This window comes from Triplophysa rosa, linkage group LG13 (assembly GCF_024868665.1).
Source record: "Triplophysa rosa linkage group LG13, Trosa_1v2, whole genome shotgun sequence".
Taxonomy (NCBI): domain Eukaryota; kingdom Metazoa; phylum Chordata; class Actinopteri; order Cypriniformes; family Nemacheilidae; genus Triplophysa; species Triplophysa rosa.
Window position 1 is genome coordinate 4,996,910 of NC_079902.1, and position 23,290 is coordinate 5,020,199.

Below are 23,290 nucleotides of genomic sequence, written 5' to 3' on the forward strand. Positions count from 1 at the left end.
TAGATGGTTGCTGCTGGGGGCTTGTCCTCAAACCTTTCTGGCTCACTTTAGCTATGCTTACAGGCAGCTTCCAACCTTTCCCATATAAAGTCACTCTCTCCACATCTTCTAACTTTGATCTGTGGGTAAGTGACTTTTAAAAAGGGAAAGTCATTTTTTTTGCGCCTCTGAACTGTGATATATTCATGACGGGTGTAACTTTGATTTAGTGAGTCAGAATCCAGATATGCTGAGAAACTGCTCACATTCTGTTTCTTGGATGACCATGACGTCTGAAGTGGAATTTTGCAGCAAAGATCCAGATATCAAGATTTTCGATTGACTTTTTAGTATGTGCGTTATACAATATTGGAGGTCAACATTATTTTTAAGACCACATGTTAAGTCAGTTTTATGTTCACATATTTAGTCCCTTTATTTAAATAAGGTATTAGTTTATTATTTTTGGTAACAAAGCATGGTATTGTAGACCAATCCTCCCCTGAGACTCTTGTGGTAGAGGACATATCCAAAATATAAAGACTATATATAAGCTACTGTTGCTATATTACCCCTCTGCAACATGCCCCTTCTGCTGTTCTTTCACTACAAAAGGGTGATTGAAGCAGGTTTGTTAAAAATATGTAAAGTTAAAGTGATAGTTCACCCAAAAATGACAGTTCTGTCATAATTTACTCACCCCCTTGTTGTTTTAAACCTGTATGACTTTCCTTTTTCTGCAGAAGACAAAAGAAGATATTTTGAAAAATGTCGATAACTGGCACCCATTCACTTGCATTGGGTATGTGTCCATAAACTAGAAGTGAATGGGTGCGGCGCTGTTCGCTGTCCAACTTTCTTCAAAACATCTTCTTTTGTGTTCTGTGTAAGAAAGAAAGTCATACAGGTTTGAAATGACAAGAGGGTGAGTAAATTCATTTTGCCTGAACTATCACTTTAATGTAAAGAATATAGATGGACCTCAGTGTTTCAGCTTGTGGATCCATAAATAAAAACACGTGTACATTCAGTGAGGAAAACAGCATGAGAATTGCCATCGAGAGGCCATTCAAGACCACTCACAGTGTTATTGAGAGCTGCAATCAAACAAAGTGATAGTGATATCAGGAGAATCACTGCTATGGGCCAAGACCTGTAGACCCATGACGGATTTTACTGACTTTTTACTTCCTTACGGCACAAGTTTGAAATAAACCCATGGTTAATAATAAAAGCTTGTTACATTTTTAAAAGGCATTTTGCAAACCAGCATGAAATCAAGACAGACCCTTTTGATATTCTTAATATAGGGTCTCCGTATTATTATATTGGTGCAAAACAATAATGTAAAATGGTTTCTGCTTTTCATGTTGACTTTTAAGAGCAAGTTATCACATTGACTGAGTTTTCTGTACAAAATGAACTAAACATGAAGCGACAAGATTCACGTTCTAAAATGCTTTCGTAAACATTTCAGTAAAATCTAGCAAAGGTCTGTCAAAGGCAAACAGAAATATCCCAGGGCTAAATTTGACATTAACACCAAAGCCATCAACCGTACAACAAACAAGCTTTCAGTGTAATGTAATTCTCGTGTAGTTTGTGTGATGCCAGCAGGAGTGTGTGTGTGTGATTGTCTACAGACAGATTTAGGGGCGAGATCTTTGTGTATAGTCTTTCTTCTGCCGTGTCTGTTTGATGAATAATGTATTTGTTTCATGGCTGTGTAATCATTTAGGCATTAATGATGAGCTGCGTTGGAAGCTGACAGGATGTTTCGCACAACTGTCATAGTACAACTGCCTCAGAGGGCTCGAGGACTGCCAAGGCGTTTCTCTGGAAACAACTGCGGCACCCCATATATCTACAGTACGAGCGAGCGTGGCGCCATTTGTAAAAAGAACACAGATATAATTCACTGGAAAGTATGAAAGGGCTAGGAATTTGTTCCTCATATACAACCATTGGGAACCATAGTGAACGTTTTTGTAGGTTGTTCTTCACTCTGTTAGAAGAAATGCAAGAAGATGCAAGAGTAAATATGCATAAGTATACAAACACATCTCCATTCAAGCTTTCCATAGAGGATATCCTTTGAAAATGCTATGTCCCACTAGATCTGACCTCTTCTGTGAGCTTTAAAGCAAAGAGAGTCTATCAGGAGAAAGGAAGCAATTGGAAAAACAAAGCAACTGTTTGATGAATGGGGCAACGTGAAAATCGAAGCAGTTGCCTTGCAGTTCACAGAGAGGGCAACAGTAATGGGGATGAGGAAGTGATGTGAATGCACCTGAGAAATAGAAATTGACCCTTAATGTCCAGGAATAAAGACGGTCAGTGTGATAGCTTGTGTCTTTAAACGCATCCAATATACACCACATGACGTTATAGTGGGTTGCACTTAAATAATAACCATAAACTTTCATCAGGACACTCATTATTTTCCACTCAAGGTTTGCGGGACCATCATCAGCTGGAATATAAGAAATTCATTTATAGGCTTGTGAAACAGCTAACAGCATCTAACGTCAAACTGGCCTCTTACATTGATGTCTGAACATATAAGCTGCAGCACAATGGTGCATTCATTGCTATCTCTTGCATTTTTTTCTGAGCTGGAAAGCAGTGTGGAGAAAGAGCGCGGCATGGAAAATAACTTATTTTAACTCTATGGAATGCAGAAAAGCATAAAGACGGCAAGATGTGAAAGAAAAGCTGTCTATTTATGAGGAGCTTGGTCTCTTTCACACATAACTGGTTTAATGGTGTATTGAAACAATTGGCTTTCAGCTCGGTGTTAAACACATGTTCATTGATTTCCACAGGGGTAACGGTCACTGCAATTTGTTCCCATAAGTGTTTTGACACTTGTGCGGTAATTTGAAGTTCTATGTGATCCTTAAGCTCTGCTGGTAGAGCGTGGTGCTAACAATTTCAAGGCCGTGGGTTTGATTCCTAGGGAATCCATGCACAACCCAAGCATACCTGGAAAACAATGTAAGTCACTTTGAATACAACATGTGCCAAAGCATTGACGTGAAATTGCCTGTGACATCTCTACACTCAAAAAAATGTGTTGTTGGATTAACTTAATTTTATTATGACACCTATTTCCACACAATTGAATTGATTTATTCGAATTTAAGATTTACTTGTCTGCACAATTTACCCAGTTTAAGTTCATCAACTTATTTTATTTAATTTCAGCTGAATGTAATTCCTTTGTGTTGAGCCAATTAAATTTGGATGCTTCAGTGATGTAAGCAAGATGTAATGTAAGGTGCTAGCAGGAAGCACCAGATAGTTTACTGCATGACCACTTACAGAGTATTTACTCACTGAGTAAGACTGCATACATGAAAAATGGCATAAATGTGCTCGTCCCCAACCTCAGTAAAACCGTTACTCTTCACCACTATGGTAACCCCTCAAAAATCACAGACAACAGAAAATCTTCTAAATTTTAACATTACAGAACAGTAAACACTAACAAGTCTCCTTATCTTTCATCCTGCAGAAAAACACAAATACAATAACATTTAATTTTAAAATGTACTATCTAAATCCAGTCATAAGGGCAATGCATGCTGGGAACTCTGTCCACTGTGTAGTTTCAGTTAGTCAATGAAAATGATTCATGTTGTCCCAACACAAATGGAATAAGTTATGTCAAAGAGTCGCCTATTTATGTTAGTATTAAACATTTTAATTGTGTTTGAACAAGAAACGCATACAAATATGTTAGATACAACTATATTGATTAAGTTAAACAAACAACCTCCAACAATCATTTTTTTGAGTGTAGCTCAGCTGTTAAATCATAATGTCAACAGCAACAAGGTCATGGTTTTGATTCTCAAAAGAATGTTACTGACATAATGCAAAGCTTGGTTCGGTTTAGGATTAAAGCACCAGCCGCATGCGTAAATGGCATGATGAGAGAAGGAAAAACATCAGGAAGCAAGAAGAGTGCAACTTTTAAAACATCAGGTGGTGATGCTACAAAGATTAAAACTCTTGCGTTGCATTTGGTGTAACTTCTTGCTTGTCATTCTCAGAGCCAACATCCTTCACTGTTGCTCGCTTTTATAGATTTTGGGTTAGCCCCCTAATGCTGTCAGAGGAAAATCAGAGTCCTACATGTCAGCTAAATGTTGACAAAGATCTATGCTGAATAAAAGAAAAGCAATGCTGATGTTGTTTAACACAAGTTTCGAATGTGTGGAAAATGCAGTTGCCTGCAGGAAGCTTTCAAAAAATCCCTATTTTTGGCAGTGAAAACACTTTTTGAAGTGCAGCTGCTCCTGCTAGTGCATTTTGAAGCAGCAAATTGAAACGTCTCTAGCCTTAGCGAAGGTTCGAGTTCTGAATAACTACACTCAATTTTTTCAATCTGTGGTTTGAGATCTTGAAGTAGCTAATGTTGACAGGTTGATAGTTGCCAGCGGTAAAACATGCATTAAGTCCTTAGTCAATTAGACGTTTGAGGAATTGCTTTTTAATATTAGCTTTGCATAGCCCTGAGGTATAATTCATATTTGTATGTCAGAATGCTGAAAAGGGTCTTGAACTGTGCAGAATACAAACACATTGTTCTATTGAGTAACAGTGTTGAGTGTTGAACGTTAAAGGTAGTCAGCAGTTAAAAGGTTTCAAGAAAGTATCTTTTGCTGCTTCGGATTGCCCAAGAGGATTTCGATTTCATGTTGAGTTTCAAAAGCGAAGTTAAAGTAATATCTTTGTCACAACAGCATAAAAATTCTGTCAATATGTCTAGCCAGTCCTGATGCATGCACAGTCACACACTACCCATCACTTCAGGGAGATGTTTATTTTGGGTCGTTCGCTCTTCTAACATAATTTGCCTCCGTCTGCTTCGGTCTTTTTGTAGGCCAGCACAGAAACTCAGTGACATCAGTCCGTTCATGTTAATCAGTCTCTCTTCCCCCAAAGGATTCAGCAGTCACAGATGATGGTTCAGATTTCATGAGAATCAATGGGGGCCCAGGACGTGTCCGTGTGGGACACATCCCTGTCAAAATGCTAGTCAGTGGAGTGCGGCTGACCACTGGGCCCTGGAGGACATATTAGAACCGGCAGCCTGTCCGCTCTCACTTCCCATTCCATTATATGTCCTAAAAAGTCGCACAAGAGGAGAGTAAGTCCGTCTTTGTTCTTTCATAGCTCTCTCGCCTGCTTTCTAGAGCCTCCACGGCCACAGTCATTCGTCTATTTAGGGACGGTCAAATAAAGACTAGGCTGTCATTTTCCCTAAATGGTAAATCATGAGCTAATGTGTTTTCAATGCGAGACTGTTTTATTGCAGCCAGCCAAGCCAGCGAACGGTTGAGGGGTGACATCAATCCCTATTCTGAAGTGATGCGACGGCTGCCGTGGGTTCCGTCATATGATATATTTGGCACCGGCAGTCATTTGTCTCATACCACATGCTCATTTCATACTTTATTGCACATAGGATCTGTGACTGGGTATATGTATGAAAAATTAAATAACCACACTTTGAACGTGTTAGGTTATACAAGTAAAGAAATAAAAGCTACTTCTGTAAGTAAACTGCAGTTTTTAGTGGAACTTTCTTTTAAAATAGACTGGCTTTTCCAGTATCAAGCTACTTTTTCAATGTAATCATGTGGCACAACAAAACGCTGCATTGCTGTTTGTGTAATATTGTATTATGGAGCTTTACAGCTGAATGAACTGAGGAAATAATCAAATGACCCTCAAAAAATGTCCACTGTCTCTCTTTCACATGAAGCAATAAAATGTATGATTCATCTTAGTGGATGAGGTCATTCAGATGGCTTATTTAAATGCATCAGTTCAAAGAACCTGTCTCCTTTTTGTAGGAAAAAACAAAATAAGATTATGATATTATAATATGTTTTCACATATAACAAATTACTACTATTTAGTTCAACGCTATACCAATTCAATTTATTGGTGGTATTTACAGTAGTTTATATGGATTTCTTCAACTGCTGTTTAACATCTTATTATTCATTCCTATTAATTACTTTTGGTTTTCAAAAAACATCTCTCTGATTTATAACTATTAAAAACAAAATCTTAGCTGTGTCTCATTTTGAAAGACTGTGTCCTCAAGAGGTCGCATTCGAAGGCTGTATACGTCATTGACGTCATTGAAACGTCTCGTTTCATAAAAGCAGGTAGGAAACTCCGAATGCACCTTGCAAATGCAACCTTCTTTTACAGGAATTCGGAGGACGCATGGGGTGTTTTCTTTCGTTGCTGAAGATAACCTACAATACTCTGCGTCACCCAACGACTTTTTTTTTACAAACGGAGGAAGCTGCACATTCAATCAAATATGGTGTTTAAATGTAAACAGTTTACAGTTTTTTACCTCACAGACATACAGTATGTAGTGAATAGGATTAAATGTGTTTAGTGATTTGTAAACGTTTAAAACAGTTTGGCAAGAAATGGTAAATTTGTTTAACTCTTCTGGCAATTGTTTAGGGTAAAAAGTAACCCACCGTTCACCTCTAAAAATCATGCAGAAATCATTTTAATTAATTTGACAGGTGTGAGAGCACAATGTGTTGTCATAGCAACGTGGTACTTCTTGTTTCCTTTTCTGCCAGTATGTCCAACAAAGGGCATCTCTTTTATTTCTTAGTTGAGGGTCCTCAGTATGACTTCCGGAGGACACGAAGACGCAGCCTTCCGAGACGGGACATAGCTCATAGCTGTGTCTGAATTCGCTCTCTTGTTCACTCATTCCAGTGAATGCTAAATAGTCCACTATATGGGGAAGAAGTGAATGAAAACGAGTGAACAATTTCGGACACTGACGTAATACAGTATATCCTGTGTCTGACAATACTGTCGCGGACATTCGTCATAACGCTTATCTTACACCTGTGTGGCTTCATGGATTGTTTTGTAAAATGGTGAAGTTCATTTTTACATTATTTGTCACGTTTATAGTGTAAGTTTTTAATAAAGAGAACAAAACAAATGTTTGCCACGTTTATTTACTATTACATTTATTACGTTTAATAAAATGACTTAATATATTTATTGGAATCACTCGAGCTGTGTCTGAACCTCACAGGCTCCCCCTGGAGGAGGGGAGGAAGTTGAACTATTTTTACATTTGGTGTGGCCTGTAGAGTTTATACATCAATATGACCAACACAAAGACAGCACAGCAAAAGGGCAAACATTCTGTGAAATTTAAAACATTTACGTGCCCTCACATCTGCATATACAGTAAACAGAATAAACCAGAGCTGAGAAAGTGCTGCATTATAGATTAAGGCCATTTGTCAGGTACAGAGAATCATCTGTCCAACGGCTGCCTCTGAAGCGAGAGACAGGGGAAGGATAAGATGTATCCCTGTCTACAGCAAAACCCACTTATTTCAGGCTCTTTTACAGCCACATTGCTGCAAAACAAATGACCGGAGCAGTGGTTGAATGTTATGAGGATTTAAGGCTGTTTTTGATGAGTGGGGTATTTAGTGAAGGGCAAAGCAGAGGATAATGTGAAAAGTTCAAAGGTACAACTGTTGACTCATGGGAGATCGGAGACTGGAGAGATGCCAATTTTAACCCTGTCTTGCATGAACTATCAAATCACAAAGGAAAAATATTGTAATATTCTTAAAAAAACAACGATTCTTTCTTTCTTAACATGCATTTTAAGAGATATGCATCTGTCTACTGTAGTAGGTATTAAGCTTTGTGATGTAATGTAAGATGATGGCAATTTATAGGAAGGTAAAGAATTTTTCTTTAGGTTACAACATTTGTTATAAGTGATAATGTATAGCCAACCGTTTGTTATCACAGAATAAATAAATAATTGGACATAAAATATAGGTTCGATTAACATCTATTTTATAATATTTCATCAACTTTTATTTATATTTAATTTATGTGTAACTGCTTAAATAAATGTGTTCTTAGTTTGAGTGCTTGTTATTGGGAAATTACATTGGAAATTACCCAACTGTCTAATCAGAATCAAGAATTCCAGAGTGATGTCCAATAAACAGACAAACCCTTCAAACTAAATAACAACATTTTATCTATTTATATGTCAGTAATAAATATTTATACATGGAGTGGTTTGTTGTAAAGGTCTGTTCACTGCAGTGGAATCCATGCAAAAAAGTGTTAATATGAGCCTCCTTTACTGGAACTTTTATTCATAAACTAGATTCAGCTTTTGTTCCGAAACCTGCAGAAAGGTAATCTTATGAAATAATATTAAAAAACATAGTAGGCTACAGTTATATTATTTCAGTGTCGTTTTTAATAGCAAATTTAATGCATTTTAATGCAAATTATCACACCTCGGGTGCACAAACACAAGAGTCAAACCGACTCAATTCCGAAATAATTCACACATATTTATGATAGGAAAAACTGTGGTAGACGAATACAAAATCCTAAGTAACATATTAAACATTTTATGTTTGTTTGTTGGTGACTGACATTTCATTTGTCACATGAATCATTGAACAGTGCCAGGCACCCCTGAATTTTTTTTTCGGCGATGATCGAGCTATCGTCAGAATCGATGTTGCAATGGACATTTGCAGCTGTTGTGAATTTGTCACCATCAAGCAGAACTGCCTTCAATACTAATAGATTTTTGTAAGGCCTAATGTTTAGCACCAACTGAGCCATGGGTGTATATTTGGGCAGCATAGGTTTACTTCTGGCTTGACTCATTTTCTTGAATCATTTCCTGTTTTGTCACAGCCTCCATTAGAAAAAAAGAGAGACGGACAACCCATTGGTTGACTCTGTCGCCTGTTAAACTTGGCAAAGGAATTCTCCATGTCTCAGAGGTCATGTTTTTCTTTATCCTGAAATGACATGCGATATACTGATACAGGACTCTCTCCGCTAGAGCAAATGTCATTGCACGCCCATCATTGTTTTCCGAGCGACTTCGGCCACCTGAACCCACAGTGACATTTGGCAGCGACTCAGATCAACCTGCTATCTGTAGCCAGGCTTACCGGCATGCCACGCCACGCTGCACCGCAACCAATTAAAGTGACACAAGCGACTTACATGACCTGTTTCTCCCTGCATGTTGAACACTAAATATAAATTATTCACCCAGTACGAGCTCGATTGACTCAACTTGGCCATATGTCTTGCAGAGCAATGTTTCTTTTTCTACAATTCCTTTCAGACCTAAATTAGCTTTTCAGATCTTTAGCTGTCGCCACCCACTTGTTGATTTTGTTTTGCCGACACGCTGGGTTTTAAATGGGGATGATGCATTTCAGCATGGGCACCCGGTTGGAAAAGGGCCAAACTTTGTGCAATCCAGTGTGACATTAAGCACTAATTCGATTGTGTCCTGGTAATTACAGCCAACTTTTAGCCTAACTGAGGAATATATCTTCTGAGAGAACTAAATGGATGGAGCTATAAAGATTTAGATGCTCTCCTGATATGGAAATAACGTGTTTTAAGTTGGACCAAACTACCTTCTGAAAACTATATTTATTTGCTGTCAGAGACATACAGTACAGTCGTGGACACACAGTAGAACCACAGTTTGTTCAGTAAGTTTAGCTTAGTATGGAATCTGCGATGGTAGTATGCCAATACAATGCAGTTATGAATATAAAAAACAGGGACTTGATCTTGATATTCATGACACACATCTACCCGAGCTTATTAAATGAGCTTGTTCGTGCCTGTTGTTATGCAATGTTGGTGAATACATCAGCATGTTCAGGCCCGACTGATGAGACTACCTGAGCAAATAAGAACTGCCTGACCTGAATCCGTTCAGCGGGAGACTGCCAGCCTCCAAACAGCCTGATTCGTGCTCACGGCTGACAGAGCATACACAGCTGCACAGGTGGAGCAAGCTAGGCCATGGAGTTCTGTGTATTTTAAGCATCCCATCCCAACCCAAACAAAACAATTGCCAGCTGCATACAATTTCAAACAAATTTATTCACGTCGTGAAAAAAAGGGCTGTGTAAGGGCTAACGCGGGTTGGCATTAGCATTCAGTCTCTTGTGGTGATTCTGGTTATAATTTACTTTTGATACTTATGAAGATTGATTTATATTATAAATAACATAAGATGATAAAGCACATACGAGAGATATTTCAAAATGTTCCCCCTAACATGTAAGTCTTTTTGACACAATCGAATAATGTAATGCCATGTCACTGACATTTGAGCATTATCTGACATTTTTGACCAAATGTCATTTTCACCATCTTAACCATCTTAATTATTTGGTGTGATAACTGTTGTGGCTGATGTGGTGTAAATTACATTTTTAGACTGGAAGACTATGTAATACAATAGTCTGGGCCACGTTTCCCGAAACCTTCTTATCGCTATACGTCGTTCTTAAGTTAAGCTGTACCTTATCGTAAATATGTGTTTCCCGAAACGTTCTTTCTTAGTTAAGTATACCGTCTGTAAGTCATGCCTTCGGAAGGTTGGTCTGGGGCGCTCTTAGCTACAGTATACCTTATCACTGAGTTCACCATAGTGGCCACTGTGAAAAAAAGCTTCTTTACACCGCAGTCTATACAAATAAAAGTCTAAAGTTAAATACACCAGTATATTGACGTGTTTTCGTGCAAAGAATATAATTGTCTTTCTTTACACTGGTGGTTGTTAGCTTTTTAATGATATTATCTAAAGGTGCATCAGCTGGCAAACCAAATAATTTTTTGTATATTTAAAGAGAAAGATTGTGGTAGGAAGTTTAGTCAAACTGCTGCGATGCAGCAATTTTTTGGCCAAATCAAAGACTGCGCCATATGAGGAGCATTTTACTGCATTTAATCCATGAAAACCTGGCTACAATTCATGATGCAATTATAATTATAGAAAATAAAAGTTAACCTGCCACGGCATCAAATTCAGCAGCTTTCGGATCTCGTTGGTCTGACTTTGTCAAGACCAACTTAACGGAGCAGCCCCTAAATTCAGGGTTTTTTCTGCTATAGCTGTTGATTATATGTTCCTCGTTCTATGCTTTTATTGAATAAATACAGACACTATAGCAACATATATTATGATAATATAAGGGGGTTAATATAAGGTAATATAAGGGTTCCCAAACACAGGTATAATCAAAGGTAGGCTATCTCAGGGCACACCTTTTAAAAATAAAATATGGAAAAAACATTCACTCCCTTTACTTTTTATGTTTATATGATATTGTAAGTGTGATTAATAATGTTGATTATTGAGTGTCCAAGCACAATAAATGTGTGAACTATACAAGTCTAATTGTTAGTTGCTGGAATAAACTTTTTTAATGCACCGCAACAGCAAGTGGCTTTGCGTGATCCTCCTTATGACCCAAAGTTTGAGAACCTTTGTGACCATACTGCCAGTTAGTGTAGCGGGTTGATACATTTGGGCATGAGATTGCTGGTTCGCACACTAATTCACTATTAAATAATATTCATGGTTGGATTTAGTTTGCAATTTGGTTTATTTTTATCCTATGAGTCCTAATAAATGCAACTTCAACTATTTCTAAAGTGCTTATTTTATAAGGAACGGCGCTACCTCACATTACGCAGTGAAGCAGTCCCTGTGTAGAGTGAATAATTGATTGTCCAACAATCCATATCCATTAATTCAGCACCACAGCCACGGACAGCACCTGGTAACGTGGGACACAAGAAAGGTATAGTTCGGGAAACACGCCTAGAAAAGGTATACCCGTAGTTAAGGTGTAGGCCTACCTTAAGAGTCTTCATAGCGCACTAAGAGACAACGTTATCGAGAAAACGCAGCCCGATAATATATACAGTATGATTGATTGAAATATGATATATATATATATATATATATGATGATTGAAAGTATAATTAAGAGTAAAACAATAAATTTATAGTACTAGGCTCTTTTGATAGTAATAGACATTTTAAAATAAAAAAAAATACATGATGAAAAGGATCTGTCTAACAATGATCTGTTTTAATAAAGATAAAAAAGTGCCTGTAGTTAAGGAAACACCATTTCTGAAATATTTTCAAACTTTTAATGCACACCCATTAAAGATGATTACAAAACGTACAAAGAGTACACAGCTTGTTGTTATGACTATAATAGTTTTGCTTGAATATTACACACTGGGATGAATATTAAGTAGTCAAGAATGAACACTGTGTTCTCAAGTGTTCTCAAAAAGCATTGAAATACACTAATTGGTAATGTCATTGCATTAGATAACAAAATGTCAAACTCAACCCAAGTGGCATTTTACATTAAATAATAGCACGTGCATTTTCAAGCAAAGCACTGCATAACACATTTTGTTAGGTAAACAATAGTAAAAAGATTTTTAAAAGATTAAAAAACAACAACCGATATGCTGTTAAAGAAAAACTACTGAAATGCTGTTCAAAATAAAGATGTTGGTTAGCAATGACTGAGGCTAACATTTTACACAGCACTAGCAACTAGCAAAATATTTCCAGAGCTGGATGCTAAATTAAAATACAAAACAAAGTTAAAAATGTGACTAGTATAACCAATATACGTTTTAAAAACTGGGTGCAACAGTGCCATTGAGTTTAAGGGTGTTTTCACACATGTGGATCGATTGCTTTGTTCTGAAACCGGGGGTTAAATCGCTACAATATTGCAATTTATTTTAGTTCGATGCACCAGGTTCCGAAACAAACCCTTATGTGTGAAAACATCCTAAATGTCTGGTAAATTTGAGGTAATTGAGTTTAAAATTATGAGGAATTTTCTTTTATTTTGGTATCTGCTATTCAGTGTTGGGTGTAACTAGTTACTAAGTAATTAGTTGCTGTAATTTAATTACTTTTCCCTCTTATTTTTTTCTGTAATCTAATTACAGTTACTTCTAATGTAATTGAACTAAATATTGTGTAATACAGTATATTCAATAGTGAAAATTACATCAAAATTACAAGTCTAACTTTAAAATGTATACTTTAATGCATTTGCATCTGCTGTCATACTTGTATGAGAAAGAAGTTAGGAAGTGATGCAGTTAATTAGTCATTTGGAATCCTACATCTGTATCTTATCATCAAATTTCTTTAATCTTCTCACTTGTGATTGGCTTTATTGTTAAGGTCTGGATGTAGGCGCACATACATTAAGGTGAATTTTAGTTTTATTCATTCTTAACTCCATTCCAGCATCTCAGGCTATATTCATGGCGAGAACCAGTCAATCAATACACAAGTCTGTTCTATACACAAGTCGATCCATACACAAGTCTGTTCTATACACAAGTCGATCCATACACAAGTCTGTTCTATACACAAGTCGATCCATACACAAGTCGGGGGACAATTTGGAATTCTCATTCAACCTAACCTGCATGTCTTTGGGCTGTGGGAGGAAACCAGAGTACCCGGAGTAAACCCACGCTGACACAGGGAGGACATGAAACTCCACACAGAAAGGCTTCACGTCCCAGCCGGGCTCTAACAGGATTTAAGAAGAACATAAGTCATTGATCAGAAAATGTGATTTGAAGTACATCCGTGAGTAAAGCGCAGTTTCGGTGCCCATTCTATGTTTTTTTTATTTGCTTCGACACAGTTGTGGAAATACTGTGCATCCTTCGGTTAAATAGAGTTTGTTATTGAAATGGGTAAAAATATGAATTGTTCAGAACTTTTAAATAAATGGACCAAGAAGAGCAAAGTACACAAGCGAAAAATAACGAGACTCTATTGAGGAATTTGCTGGAGTAAATGCAAAGGATGAGAGAAAAAGATTGTAGAGGTGTAGTTCAGCAATAAAATTGGGTCTCTTAACTGCATGCTTTTTATGATGTCTCCATAGGTTATGTGCAATCTGTTGGGACTGTCACTGGTTAAAAGCAATTGCCTCCAAGATAAAGTTAGTCTTTGAGAAAAAAGTTTTAGATGCCACTTGGCTTAGTTAATTTGTTGCTTAATGTAGTAACACAGTATGCATTTTACAGTGTGGCGTAAGTGTGCTATTGCTCTTTCGTGCCAGTGCACACTTTAAAAGTGAAATGTTATGAAGATTTCCATAACTAGACATGAATGGAATTAAAGATTGCCTGTTATACTGCGTCAGATCTTCTGACCTTTGCAGTCGTAATGGGATTGTGCATCATCTCACTGACCCAGAAAAGCCTGGAACATCCTGTTACTGCAAAACGTGTTGCTTGCCTGTCAGCAAATGTGGGTTTGGGGTGAATAGTACTCATCCCTCAGTTCTGTGGTGACACATGAATCCAGCTAACTGTGAAAAATGCACAGAAGTGCTGCTGACGAGTTCATGGAGTGAAATGGCAGAGATTTATTAAGGAACTATAAGGAGGGTTTTGTTATGGGTATTCTGATATTCTCGGAATTGTCTCCTGGTGCTGTAATAGCATGCTGTAGATCGGTGTAAAGGGATGTATTTTAGACCTTTTATACTTAAAGCATTTAATGGACTTAAGCCAACAGTAGACCTGTCAGACCTTTCAACCAAACAGAGCAATGCTTTCATAGTAGCACAGTGTTTACACTCTGTTGGAAGTCATACCAATGGCTTATTTAAAGTTGTATCTGAACATTAAATCTAAAATATATTTTAACATAAAAAAAACTTTACAGATGAAGCGTGACCCTTCCTGTATCACTAGGCCACCAAACAGAATTGCATTCTGTTTATTCAAATGGCCTGTCACTAACATTGGCTTTACTAATGGAGTGAGTTTGAAAAGATAATCTGTTTGGGTGACTTGGCTGAAAAAGTCACTATTTTTGTAGTTTTGGTTTGGTGCTACTAGTGGCACCAAAATTACACACTTCACCTTGTTGTCACTGTACAGACTGCAGCACTGTATACCTCAGAATTCAGCTGCAGTTTGGCATAAACAGTTCACTGAAGAATATTATGTCCTTCATAACCTATTATGGGGTATGTGAAGGTTGAGTTCTGCGAAGTTCATTGATTTTCCCACAATTTAAAAAATAAGGTTGAAATCAGAGAGTGCTGGAAGCATAAAACACTCGGTGGGCTAATATACACAGTCAATGGTTTTAAAAAGTGGATATGGAAAAAAGGTCTAGAACTTTTAGTCCCAGGATGCATAATAGAGCTTGTTAAATCTATTATAGGTTGCACCTTAGACGAATGTGTGAAGAGTATATAGTTTGCAGTAAAATATAGGTAGATGTTGGTAAGGTCATGGGGTTGATTCCTATTGAATACACAAACTGATTGAAAATGTTTGCACTTTATTTGAATGCACTTTGAATTAAATTGTCAATGGTAGAGATTTTGTCATAGCTTTTATTGCATAGCTTATATTACCTCTTCTCTCTTGGCTGAGACATTGTCGCTGTTAATAAGCCCAATCACTGCGGTATCATCTGTGTATTGGATAATAGAGTTGGAGCTGTGGGCGGCCTGCAGTCATACTCTTGGTGAAGAATTCAGGAGAGGTCTCTGCATGTAACCCATTTGGTACTCCATTGTTAGGAGTTTTAGTAAGGTATTGATTGCCTTTTTTTGTTTTGTGTGTGTGAGCGTATGTGTGTGCGTGTGTGCATTTGAGTTTGTGTCAATTTCTTTTGTTTAGTAACAAGACCAAAGAACTTTCTCAGAGCCCATTTTACCTTTATAATGTGACCTAATTTTTGGAATAAAACTGTTTAACCGTTTTTTTAATGTCCAACAACAAATATGATTTTGTATTGTTAAAAATGGTTTATAACCGAATGGGTTGCAAATGTTGGTTTTCAGATCTGAGTGTGCAAAACATACACATACATGCATATTTAAGAAAAAATCTTTATTCTGGATGTGATTAATCGTTTGACAGCCCTAATAAAAATATTTGTCACTTCATGTATGTATATAGTGCATCATTTGTTTTTTTATGTTTATCCATGTAGTTATTTGAAAATTCAAGAAGCGCATTCATCCAAAATAAAGTAATCTGAACGACTAGTTGGTTACAGTAAATTCTCAAGTGAAACAATGTGTGAGAAAACAATTCATATTTTGTGCTTTTTTAGAACGGCTCAGCACTTTGTACAAATTGAGTGATAAATTGATCATTTTTAATATATTTGGTTCCCATTGGCTTGGTCACCTACTGTATATTCCTTCAATGTTGTTCGCTGTTACACAAAGTGACCAAACAGTATATAGTGCAGTAGACATGTCATGACCTACAGTATGTGTTGCCCTCCCCCAGCAAAGCTTCATCTCTATTAGCAGTCACTATGATATTCTGGTCCTTTGATATACTACAGTATGTCAGAATCTGGATTTTTTTAAAGGACCTTTCCTTAAGGTCGAGGTATCATTTATGTAACTATGTGCAGGGCCGGATTATCCAATGGGCATTATGGGCACAGGCCCAGGGGCCCATGCGCGCTTGGGGCCCAGGCAAGAGAAAACATTTTCACATAACAGCGTTTACGCCATATTCATTCTGCCGTGCGCTTCTCTCTCCCGCGCACATGGAGGAGCACACACAAAACAGTGTTTCTAAATTAGGAAGTCTGTCTTCTGATTTAATCACTTTTACGAGCCCTCCAGCGGCTTTTGTTTAGAAGAAGCGCATAGCGACAAATCTAGCGACTTCTTGGATAAACCTTAGCTTTCATTCAGTGGGAAAATATCGCCAGTGCTGCCCCACGAGCGCGAGGTCTCTCTTTCCCGGCAGGAAGAAGCAGCACCATACGACAGGTAACTCGTGAATAAAATGAGTACAAAACAGCACAAAAAAAAATGTTTGAAACTAAAATGCTTACTATTGTTTGTATATACTTTTGTATTACATAATTGCATGTGCATGCTTAGTCATCTTTGCACAATGCACCAAGAGTTACATCAGCTGCACTCAATATTTACTTCCTGAAGTCATCTGAGTCTGTTTGGTGTCATTTTATGTCATTTGGAATTTGACCCGATATTGATAAATGAATGCAGTCTGGAGTGCATTACAAAGCCCCAGCAGTCCCATTTTACAGGAAGTAAACAATTTACCGTGCATCTAGACTTCTACCCTTCAGCTCTTTGAGCAAAAAAAGTGTAACTTTTCTTTATTATGAAAGAGTGACTGTGTTTTACACAGTCTGTAGCTGACTGTGATTGCCTCTATAATAAGACTAAGAGACTGGGGCAGATTGTCAGGAATATTGGCAGATNGCACACACAAAACAGTGTTTCTAAATTAGGAAGTCTGTCTTCTGATTTAATCACTTTTACGAGCCCTCCAGCGGCTTTTGTTTAGAAGAAGCGCATAGCGACAAATCTAGCGACTTCTTGGATAAACCTTAGCTTTCATTCAGTGGGAAAATATCGCCAGTGCTGCCCCACGAGCGCGAGGTCTCTCTTTCCCGGCAGGAAGAAGCAGCACCATACGACAGGTAACTCGTGAATAAAATGAGTACAAAACAGCACAAAAAAAAATGTTTGAAACTAAAATGCTTACTATTGTTTGTATATACTTTTGTATTACATAATTGCATGTGCATGCTTAGTCATCTTTGCACAATGCACCAAGAGTTACATCAGCTGCACTCAATATTTACTTCCTGAAGTCATCTGAGTCTGTTTGGTGTCATTTTATGTCATTTGGAATTTGACCCGATATTGATAAATGAATGCAGTCTGGAGTGCATTACAAAGCCCCAGCAGTCCCATTTTACAGGAAGTAAACAATTTACCGTGCATCTAGACTTCTACCCTTCAGCTCTTTGAGCAAAAAAAGTGTAACTTTTCTTTATTATGAAAGAGTGACTGTGTTTTACACAGTCTGTAGCTGACTGTGATTGCCTCTATAATAAGACTAAGAGACTGGGGCAGATTGTCAGGAATATTGGCAGATAATTTTGCAGGCTCCCATTAAATAACTTCTGTCCCATAATAGTATTTTATTCAGATTGTAGTAAGGAGATAAAACAGATGTTGCTGAGGCATCAATGTTTCCAGAAACGCCTTTTCAGGGAAACTTTGAAAATGTTTTTGGAGCCGCAAGTAATTGCATCTTTATGGAGCTTCATTTTATGACAGTGTCCAGTGGCAAACAAATGGGATCCAGTTTCAGTTTAACAAAGCGTTTCAATTGTTTGGAGCCGTGGTCTACACAACTGTTCAGCGAGCATTGTTTCTTGATCTCACTCTCTTTATTTACCCAATAATTTAGCATTTTTTATCATACAGTTTAATTCTAGAAATGTTCTTTATCAAATCCAAAGGTATGTCTGCTTGAGTCACGGTGCAGTCCATTAATATGCCTGAATTTTAACAAGGTATTGTGACACATTTAATCTGTTCATTCTGATAAATCCTCACACCTTTGGTAATTACTGTACAGGCATTTCAGGCAACGTTGACACATTTTCAACATTTTATTGCCATCTTTAGTTTCACACTGTGTCTAAAGTGCAACCAGTCTTTGACTGCTACTGTTTGCATAAAGTCTGAACTTACTGTATTGTGGAACAGTATCAACAAAAGAGTTGTTTTAACAAGACTTAACTTGGAAAGTCATAGTATCTAACAAAAGATCCAGGGGGATAGCACAAACATTGCATGATAGATCACCCCCATTACGATACCCCCGAAATAATCCAGGGCGATCCAAAGTTTGCCGACCTGCTCCACCGAACAAATACCTGCCCTGATATTTACAGGATTTCTTCGATCAACGAAGCAGATGTCGGAACTTTATGAATATTCTCTGTTGCTAATAGATCACCGTGGGAGTTGATGAGATGGCTGTTCATCAAAGAGGCTAATTAAGCATTAAAGAGACTCCAATAGTTTGCCTGGCTTTGTATTGATCTTTCAGAGAGCAGATCTTTAATCTAGGCTGTTCGTGCTACGTCTGGTGGGAGGAAGCATTTGGCCCTCTGGTAATTTGTTTTGAGGTGCTGACCTTTGGGTAGATCTTATCTGGCTAATTTTTCCTTTTACTTCATACCGCACACTTTTGTAACCATGTAGAATCATGTGCGAGAAATACCACTTCAGTTTTGGCCTTGGATTTTGTTATTTTATTTTAGGTGCAGTTTCAAAGAGTGTTTTATACTAGCATGAGTTGCAATGATTTAGGTTGGTTTACAGTGGTTCAGATGGGGGTCCAGGATTGCCATGCTGTACAATACTGATCTTTTGTGTAAAGCTGTTTGATCAAAGTGTCTTTTAGTTAAATAGTTAGTTAGTTAAATAGCCTGATAGAGACGCCAGCACATCAGCTTTGGAGTTTTGGATAACAGCATCCAAAATATAACATAAGCTAGTAACCAACAGTGCTATCTTTGGCAAACTACATAACTAAGTGGACCCACCTACTGTCACAAAACCATTTTTGTCCCTGGAAAAAATGCCAGAAAGGTCCGAGAAGTGATGTAGAGAAAACAGGACATTTCACAGCTTTCTATCTCTCCCATCTGCGGCCAGCATGAATCTAGCCAACTTAAAAATAAGCGCTTGACTTTTAGATCTAATTAACAAATTCCAACTGACAACTGACGCTGTTATTGTCTCAGATCACCCAACACGAGCTCAAATCTACATATCATTGGTGCCATAGCGGCACACACATAAATATAAAAATAAAATGTGCATAACAGCATCCCGCTGGCCATATTTTTTAGAGCCCTTTTATCTTGCTTGTTCGTTTCAGAGAGTCTTCTGGAGCTTCCCCCTTATGAAGGCTCTGTTTGCGGTCTCCTCAGACCCAAAGCAGCCCAATTCACCCCCGATGATGATGTCTCCTCGCTTTCATCTCACAGGGGCAGATTTACATAATTCCCTCTCCTGCACCAGATGGACCTTGCATCTGTAGGGTTTACTAGGATGCTCAACTTTTCATTTTAGGGGGAAAACCAGCATTAATTCCTGAGTCTGTCTGGGAGCGATCTACGCCGAGAGTCAGACGCGAACACCTGGTATGTGTGCTGAAGACTCACTCGCAGTTATTCAAGATATAAACTCACATTTGGGGCGATATTTGTCACTGCGCATGATTGCTCAAGTATGCAATGGCAGATGTGGGCATGCAGGCGTACTAGATGTATTGTGCTAATGAAGGGTTTGTTTATAAATGCAGCTATTAGATGATACATGTGGATGTAAACAAAGGAGCACATCAGCAAAAACCTGACGACATCTTCTGTCAGCCCCCATAGTGCTTAGAAAAGGAGGGGTGAACGGTAGAGTGAGCCGTTCATGCAATTCGCAACCTCACCGCTAGATGCCGCTAAATTTCATACACTGGACCTTTAATTCCATGTTCCTGATGTAAATAGAAGTCTTATATATTAGAATATTCATATTTAATACTTTATTTTTGATTTTATTTTATTCTACGTATGAATGGAACAAAAAGAAGAGCATCCATATTTGCATTTATTGAAATTGAAACAACTGAATATTATGTGAGGACATTATATGCTCTCTTATTTGTAAATCACCTAATCTAAAATAATCTAATCTAACCTACCCTATCTAAATCAATTCTGGGTCCTATTAGATGTGGAAAAATGTGAAAAAATATGGAACTGAAGTTGACACATTTTCCATTGCACAATAAACAATAAATTAGGATGGGACTCATTATGTGGCCCCTCCCACTTTTAAAACGGCATTACAGTCAGGATCTGATGAGAAGACATCTTAAAAAAAGAAATTCTCCAAAACAGCAGTGAGATAAGAAAACATCAATCCCAGTATCCATTTGCTCTTTATCAACATTAATAGCTCTGTACCTTTTGTTGTATTTCAAATATTGTCTAATTTGTCTCTTCTGATAAAGGTATTTTAGGTATGACAGTACAATCTGCTTCGGTTTCAGAAGACTGTTTAATTTCCTTCATGATTTCTACATAACCTGCGTTGTGTTATTTTAGCATGAGCTAAACTGGTGCTTGCCTTATTTTCAGTTTTGTCATGCAAACATACTAAAGGTAGAACATTTACATGGAACATTACATAGAAAAGTTTGGCTTGCCAAGATTTTAAATAAAGTATCTAGCCCAGGCGCTGAATAAATTAAAGATAGGCACATCTATTTAATCCATAATTGATCGCGTTTGCACTGTAAGGTTCAAGCTCCAAGGACTTCTCTCATCAGAATCCTGAGCCAGAAACAAACGAAAAAAACTGTGTGCTTTGTTAGACACCGAACAGCATTCTTCACTTTTAACATGCTGGTGTTTCAGAGCTCTGTGCACATACAATCGCAAGCCACATTAATATATTGAATGAGCTATAATGTTTATTTCTTTTTATTTCTTTCTTCCATCTTATATTAACACATCCTCCTTTATATGTATTACTGCCGCATATGTACTATATCAATATGATCTCACAGGAAAACATGTTATGTGGTTATTTTATATTAATTTGCACTTTGTAAAAAAGCAAGAATGAATCCCCGAAAGCAAAAATAAGATTGTGCTGATTCTTTTTTCATGTATGTGTAGCGTATAAGCAGTGACCAAAAGTCTCTTAATTTAATTATATTATTGCACATGTGTGAAGTAGTTGTGCTTTGTAGTCCATTCACCTCATATTTTGATGGTTTATTCGAACATGAGGGACCATTAAAAGCAAACAGTGCCCTATCACTTCTGGCCACTATATTTGCGTGTGTAAAAACATCAAACAATTCCCGATATAATCCAGGACCATTAATGCTATAAATCCTTTTTCATTTGCTTCTGGAATAAATTTCCAGTTTGCATAATCCGCGTTGAGTCGAACAATGTCCTTAAGTACATATCAAAAGAATACAATACACCTGCTTTACATTCCTGAAACTCATGTGATGGCATTTCCTCCCAAGTACATTCTTTGTTATCGCTGCCATGGCAACCAAATGCATGGATTACAAGGGCACAATGAGTCGTCTCCTAATCCCCCATTCTATAATTATCTCTCTGACAAATGCTAGTTTACGTTTCATCTTAAACCAAGCGTGCAGTCAGAGAGCGATGTACTCATCCCATTTAAAGGCTTCCTTCTAAAGCCACTTCTGTTTATGGCTCTGGGTTATCTGTTCAACAGATGCGGTCACCAAAGAATTAATACAGTGACAACTGAATCATTAATTATGCTGAGCTTCATTAGGAGAAGAATTTGACAGCCATATTTAGACATGGCAGGTGTTTTTTTGCAGCTAACTAATCCAAACACTTCAAGTTCCTTAGGATTTCAATGACTTGTGACGTGTGAAATTGACTTTTTAGCAGGGACTGAATTAATCGTAGCTTGTTTTAGTAAGTGCCGTGAAAGCTGTTGTTTTTTCTTCTTAAAAGGATGGCATTATTTATATAGCCTACTAAACCTGCATGACTTTGTTTTCTGTGCATGGAAAGGAGATGTTTTAAGGAAGATTTAGACTGCTTGTTTTGATTTCAAGCTCCATTAAAGTAGACTATATGACTTTTGCTATATATTTTTTTAAAGAGGACATCGGATAAAATTTTCACTTTTTGTGCTTCAGATTTTTAGACTAAGTTAGGTAACTGGCATGTCTGCCAGCTCATAAAAGCTGCTAAGAGAACACACAGACACTTTGGAACCACTCCCTTGCCACCCGTATTGTACACACATAGCGAAGCAAGCTAACGAAGGTCGTATTAGCAAACATTCGACAATAAACTTTTCTTCATAATATCAGCAACAACACATGCAAAAAGTACCCCAGCAAAATCTGCATACTTTCACTTTTATAGTTCAGTTTTAGCTGATATTAACCATTGATTGTATTTATTACTAACAATAACTTATTTATTGTTTACGAATTGACTTAAAAAATAAAAGGTTCTCTATAGTCAATGTTTTAGGTGGATTCAGATTGGAGAGAGAATGGCATGCAATGCATGTAATTTTCAGTGTGTGCATGACTGCATGTGCATGCTCCGACAAGTGTAAGATGATCAACATTCAAAAAAAATGGATCATGGTTATCTAATTCTCAGTTTTCAAATATATTTAATATAGTACAAATTGATTTAGCAAATTGAAAGCATTGCCATATCACATAACATAGATTACATTATTTTTTTACATTATTTATCAATATCATGCTTTAGGTTGCATAGGCCAATAATTACAGATCATTATTGAGTAAGATACAGTATTCCTTAAAGACATGTTTCCTTTCTTGAATCTACAGTATCGTTCAGAAAAAGTGGTAGAGGAACTAACACAGCCTTCTAATACTGTGTAACTTCAATCGTAGTATTGCTTATCTGGCGTAGACTCTCTGCACAGTGATTGAGCCAAGAGTCGGGTCTTCAGGGACTTAAACATTCAGGACTTGCCAAGCTA